Raw genomic sequence first — 7,490 nt, 5'->3', positions numbered from 1 at the left:
ATTTGCCTTTTTAATGAGTTTTTTAAAAGAGGCAATACAAATATCAAAATCTTTTTAGACGTTTCTGCACACCATCAATAGGTATTTCTTGGTTAGCCTAATTCAGGAGCTCTCATTTTTAAATTAAATTCTTAAAAGGTAGTGTTGTTCATTTAGAACATTCCACTACAATTTTAAATTTTAAGTTATCTTTAGTAGGATTTTGCTATTTTGTAAGCATTTGCTGTTTTAGGGCCTAACACTTACACCTGTGAAGGTATGCATAGATGGAAGGTCAAGTACTCAGTTCTGAAATTAAGGATTCTATGTTTACATTAAATATTCTCACTGACTGTCAGATTGTCTTGATCAACTTAGTCAATAAAGTTTTCCTAACTATATGTGCAAGAAAAAGAAAAAATGGAGATAGAACACAGAATCCCTACAAATTTCTGAGAGCTAGATTGCACATTCTGATATTAATTGGCATTTAATGCCAGTTTTTGCCTGACCTAGTTGGATATTAAAGGCCTCTAACTAGATCCAATCCAGTGAATTACCATATCCAATCCAAGCCTGGACCAAGTTCAGTTTCTCTTGCAACTTCTGAACCTATTCCAGATCAAACATTTTCCAAAGCAAACTCAGACAGCTCAAAACACAAACTAGTAGAGCTTCAGAATCCAAGAAAGGACTTACCCACAATCCTCTCTTGCTGTGAGAAAGCAATGAACACACTGGGCCTACTGGGTACCTCACTTGGTCACTTGATGCTTCCAGGTGTTTGCTGGAAACTGTACTTCAAATCCCACTTCTGATACCATCCATTAAAATAAAAGCTTCATGCAAATTAAACAGTTTAATTGATCAAGGAATGATTTGCCAATCAGACAGCCCACAGAACCAGAATAGGTTCAAAGTGATGCTGTGTCTATCACATGTTGGGATAATAGTTACGGACAGAAAAAAGAAAGTGACATATAGGAAATGGAAGTGAGGTACATAAAGAGCTGGACTGGGTACAGCTGGACGTTTGCCTTATGTGAACCTGCTTTGAACCTGCCTTGGTTGACTGAGAGTTGGCTTATTACAAGAGTAGGTTACAGTCTCTTTACACATCAAGGAGGATTACAATTCAGTATGCATGGAGAAAACTTTAGCCCAAACTATTCACAGAGACACCTTTAGATCAAAGTTAATTTAACATAAGAAAGGGGAAATGTTTGTTAAGAGTAAAAATTTTCAATTAGTCAAATTGAATAAGTTCTGGAGGTGATTGTAGTTCATAATAATGTATTATATGCATAAAAATTGCTAAGAGTTTGAATCTTAAAGGTTCTCACCACAATAAAAAGAACGATGTATGAAGTGATAGATATGTTAATTAAATTGATTTAATCATTTCACAATGTATACATATATCAAAATGTCATGTGGTTTATGTAGAGATATAAATGTTTATTCGTCCATTATACCTTAATAAAGATGGTTTTTTTAAATACAAAACTCATCCCAAAATATTCACATGAAACTATACAGAATAATGTTTGATGCAATATCTGGGCACTGTAGCTCAGCTATATTGACACATAAAATTAACCATCATAACTGATTATTAGAAAAATAAACAGACAAACATAAACAGCTTCAAATCTGCCTTGGAGAGATTAGATAAGACTTGGAAAACAATTGACATGTGAAAGAGCATTACTTACTTCCATTATGTAAATCAACATTCTATATTGACTTTGTTAGCATGCAGTCTTTTCATTGAGTTACATTTATTTATATATCATCTTTAGAGTCATAATATTTAACAGGGCCTGACAAAACAGTTCATGTATGTGTGTTTCTATGCCCCGATCACAATCACAAAAACTATCACATTTATCTATTTATCCATTCTAGTCACTTAACTTACTATGTGCCAAATATTCTTCTAGATGCTTTAATGTCCATAATGAACACAATGAAAAAAATACTAAGATCATTCACCATGATTTTCAAGTTAGAAAATTCAAAATTTTGGAGGATTTTGGAAAATTTTATCTGCAATTTCTACCTGAAATACATCTCTTGAGTATATCAACTTTTCTCTATTTCAAACTTGTATAAGTTACCTTACTTTACCGGTCAATTATTTTCCGTTTTTTTACTTGAACGTAATGTGCCACAGCTCTCTGGACCACAGTAAATAGTTTTAACAAGAACATTTTTCTACTCTTCACTGCCAACATCAAATACAAAAAAAATCATTCACTTTCAGTTATCTTTGATGATGAAGTCTACTTCACCCATCATTCCTAATGTTCAGCTTAACTCAACTAAGCAGGGTGAAATATTCCATATGTTGTCTTTCCACTATCAATTGCAAATGTATATAGTATAATTCCCACACAGCAGAGAGAATCATTATTAAGGGTCAAATTTAGATAATGTCAATTGCTTGCTTCCTGCAACTGAAACAAGTGTTATAACTAAGCCACTTACACAGCCCTCAATAATCTAGCCCCTCTCAGCTCTTTGCCTTAACCTTGTCTCACTTAATAACATACTCTTCTATAGCTATATGAAACTTAACAATGCACATTTTTCTCCTAACACTCTACATGTTGAACACGCACTTTCAACTATGAGGAATACATTTCCTTTGATTGATAATTCATGTACTAATTTAAGATTTCTGTATAATAAGCAATTTTTAAGTATACATCTTTGATTTCTAAACTATTATGGGTATCATTATATGATCCCTTAGCATCATATCTCATTTTATAGTATTAGTCATTTCATAAGTACACACCATTATTTGCTTCTTGGCTCTAATCCCAGTCAGACAATAAACTTCATAAACTATACAATCAGGTCTGCTTTACTTAGTCCAGTGCTTAGCAACAAAGCTTGAGTGGAGCATATGTTTAATTAATAATTTTGAATTACTGAAGGAATAGAAAATTATTTAGACATAAAAACAAGTGGCTAAGAGAAAGTGATTTTTAACGATCCATATAGTCCCATTTATTCCCTGCTAGTTCTCTAATACACTTCTACTGGCCCTTTATTAAGTGATAGCTAGTTCCCTCCTTAAATGATTATAAATCAAATTTCAGGTTTTTCAAGTACATTTTTTCTGCTTTCTTTGTGTATTCTTGCTATGACTCATCTTAGAGACTACCATTAAAGCCTGGTTAATTTATGTTTGCTAAATGATTCCATTGCTAAGTTATCTATTATTACATTATCAACCATTTCATTTTTCTTTTGTTTTCCCACCTTTCAAATCCTCTCTTTTTCACCATTATCTCATGGTTTGGGATGAATTCTCCTTAATCTGCTGACTACTGAAGATGTAATTGTTAAATGTAAAGTGTATGTGTAGTTTTAAAAATGTTAATTCATAGATATTTGCATTTTAATAAAATTTGTCAGTTATTTTAAATGTCAGAAATTTATTTATCAAGGTTGCATATTTGCAACATTATTTGAATTATGGACTAAATCCTACTGATTGTACATGGCTACAGTTAAAATGTATTTAAAATAAAATTGTTTAGCTAAAATGTAAAACAAAGTAACCATATTAAGAAAGTATATCATAGAATGATTTGAACAAAAAAATCTTTTAAAGGAAAACAATTTTTGTTTATTTAGACTATGACAATCCAAGATTTGTAATCCTCTACCTCCCAAGTTACCTTTAAAAAATGAATTTCTCCCTCCTTAAATAGACTAAGTCCAAATAAGATTCAGACATCACAGTGTAATCTAATATGAAGTTTGTTTAAATTGCAATTAGAAAGTTTTTTGTTTACATCATCATGAGACTTCCTGAAATTAATATTGTAATTATAAAACCACGAAAATATTTATTATGCTGTTTTGATTGAAATGTTCCTTTCCCTTGAATGTCTTTCTCTCATCATTTTAGGTGTTGATGCAAATGTCAACTTCCCTGTAAAACCTTCCATTACTACTCTGCCTATATTAGCAACAACTCTTTCAACCTCTGTCCACCATTTACTCTATTTGACCCGCTCAGAGCCTCTATTATTATCTAACATTATTCATATATTTTCCAGATTCAGATGGAAGCTACTAGAAGGCTTCCAAATGGAAGCCCCTTGTTACTTTATTATCCCGTGAATCTACAGTTTCTAGATTGCAATTTGGCACATGTTGAGTTAATATAACAATATTGTTAAAATAACAATAAACAGTTCAAATAACAATACTGTTAAAATAACAAGGTTGACTTTATTAAGTAAATATGTAATTTGCCATTGTATATATTAATTTTTTTTTTTTTACTGAGCACATATTCATTTAATAATAATAGAAAGGAATCTTAATCGAATAGTGGAATATAGAATATCTTCATTCTTTCTTTTCAAATAATTATTTAAAACCACTGGAATTAACAGATAAAAGCCATTTTTTTATAATGTACTATTCATTTGAAGTTATAAATGGGCTATTTATAAGATGATAAAATGATTTTTCTTATAGTCTGAAAACGGTATGTTTAAAGGACTATAAACTCAGTGATATAATAAATTCATAAGTGTACCATTATTGATGTAACCAAAATATGCTTCAGCATGTAGGTTAACCAAAAAAATTAACAAAGTCTAATAATTTCAAGCATGTGATGTGGAGCTTGTCAAACTAATTGAACACATTGACTACCACAAGCTCTATGTATGGCCTGGAAAAGTCATGCAATTATTTACAGCTTTAGTGACCTCATCTATGAAACGGAGATAAGTTCTCTCACATTTACAATGATATTGAAGATTTTTTTTTAAATTATCATACATGAAAACCTTAAGATATTTCCTGATACGTGCTTACCACTATTGTACCTACATTAGGAGAGATGAGAGTATATCTTTACTGAAGCAGTAATATTCTGATGTATATTATAATCTTTATTATATATTTGAAATATTGATATATTATGAATTCAAGCGTAAAATTAAACATGAATTCTAAAATAAGATGAGATTTTGCACTTTCTATGATAGCCTTTGTGTATTTTAAGAAAACCAAATGGGTGCGGTGGCTCACGCCTGTAATCCCAGCACTTTGGGAGGCTGAGGCGGGTGGATCACAAGGTCAGGAGTCGAGACCAGCCTGACCAACGTGGTGAAACCCCGTTTCTACTAAAAATACAAAAATTAGCTGGGCATGGTGGCACGCACCTGTAATCCCAGCTACTCAGGAGGCTGAGGCAGGAGAATCGCTTGAACCTAGGTGGCGGAGGTTGCAGTGAGCCAAGATCATGGCACTGCACTCCAGCCTGAAAAAAAAAAAAAAAAAGAAAGAAAAGAAAACCAAAATCACAGTTTCATTACCTCATGATATTTAGGGGATCGAAGGGAAAAACATCAAGAAACTTAAATTTATAACAAATTGAAACAAATCTTGTAATAGTATGTACATATTTTAGAAATGTTAACTTTAATATATGTTATTTTGAACAATTTTTAGAAACTAATTGCCCTTTGCCAGCTTAAGTACTCCACAAAAATAAATAAAGGCTGTATCTATCTTATTTTTCTTTGTAAATGGATTTTCTAATTTTTTTCCTGAACTGGATATGTGCATCTGTAGCAAACTGACTCACCTCATTCTTTAAGTAAACATGTTATGTCAAACATACCAGTTATTATCAATTTCGATTTTGAATCACAAAATGAAATATAGTATGTAAAATGAAGACTATTTAATTAAGTTACTTAACTTGTATGGCATATTACTCGCATGGAGAAGAGGGACTTGAAACAGGTGACAAGATGAGTGTTTCAAATGTCCACTCTTTTTCTTTATTATCCTAAGTAAAATTTTAATATAGTTTTAAACATATATTTGGACACTGAACCTTTCCAGTGAAAAATAATTTATAACTGATAAGGCACTTAAGAGATTGTAAACAACATTGACAAAAATATTAACCTCTGTTTAGGAATTCTTATTTTCCAAATGACATGCAATATTTAAAGACATGCAATATTACTCCACTATGAAGGATATATATGTACAGAATATAGAGCTCAAGCTTTGCTGTTTGAGAATGATTTTAAACTTCCTTTCCACCAACTTACTAAGTCTTTAACTTTAGATAAATTACTTTGCTTAGATGAACTTTGAGTTTCTCAGTTTTAATATGTGAGTAACAATTGCATCAGTTAACATATTTGATATAGGGATTATATGAGATGTAAATCACTTAGCATATTGTTATAGTGTTCACATGCTAGATCAATTACTTCCATTATTCAAATCTATGTTTCTTAAAAAGTGCCTGAATCTAATTAATCTCTTTCAATTTACCTGCCTGGTTATATAGCCATCATAATTCTAAAACAAGAAAATTCAATTAATTATGCAGCACATGTTAATGGAATGACCTAAAGACTGAAATTAAAGCATCCCTTATAAAATATGTTTTACCTGAAAAAAATAGAATTGTGGAGTAGGAATAAATATTCTAAGAAATCCAGGGTTTTATTCTAAAAATCTCAAGTATCTACTACAAGTATTAACATCCATTGATTGGGTTGGAAGATGCTGTTGAAAATTATGATTAATAATTCCCCTGCTCTCTTTTTATTCCTCATTTGGGCTTTAATTACAGTAAGGATACTATCAGTAGAATACTTCCCACTGTGTATCCCGATGAAATAATTGCACCACATGGCGTATAAAAGCTTTATGTTCAGACTGTTATTTTGGTTCCTTTAGCAACACAAATGCACCTGTTCCGAACACACTTAGGATAGGCCATATTGAAGATAATCAAAACAAATAATGAAAAATGGTTTTGCTTGATTTGGAAAATAAGGCATAACATCTACTCAGGTATTGGCAAAGCTTTGATAGTAATGCTGTGTGGAATTAGCATATTTAATGAAAATTGATTTTGTTTATGTACAGAGGTAACGGACATGCCTGAATAATTTCTGGGCACTGACTCATAGTTATTAATTATTATTTTATAATTTACCCAAGACAATTTAAGCCAAAGGTAGCATCTGTTTGGCACCAAGGTTCTACTTAGATTTAATTTTCCAGTTCAGGGAAATAGCTACAGAGAGTCAAATAAACTATTCAAGGTCATAAAAACAGTAATCTGCTTTGATTAGCAATATATAAACTACTGCAAGCCAGATACTCAATTATGAGCTTACTAGCAAAGTAAATTCATGTCCATATGTTACAAGGAGATGAAAATTGGTTTGTAGATAAAGAACACCAACATGGCATAAGTATACATATGTAACAAACCTGCACGTTATGCACATGTACCCTAGAACTTAAAGTATAAAAAAAAAAAAAAAAAAAAAAGAATTAGACTGAGGTCTCTTTTCTTTTAAAGAAAAGTCTCTTTCCTTTTGACATTTCTAAAAGTACATCTATAATTGCCATGTTAATAATTTCTTACAATGTTATATTCTCTTATTTATATTTCTGTTATCTTTTTCACTTTTCTTGGAAAACGATAAAAAAAG

The sequence above is a fragment of the Rhinopithecus bieti genome, unplaced genomic scaffold (genome assembly GCF_001698545.2).
Source record: "Rhinopithecus bieti isolate Rb0 unplaced genomic scaffold, ASM169854v2 scaffold_35842, whole genome shotgun sequence".
In the NCBI taxonomy this organism is placed as follows: Eukaryota; Metazoa; Chordata; class Mammalia; order Primates; family Cercopithecidae; genus Rhinopithecus; species Rhinopithecus bieti.
The sequence above is the reverse complement of the archived record's forward strand: the minus strand, read 5'-3'. Positions refer to the sequence as shown.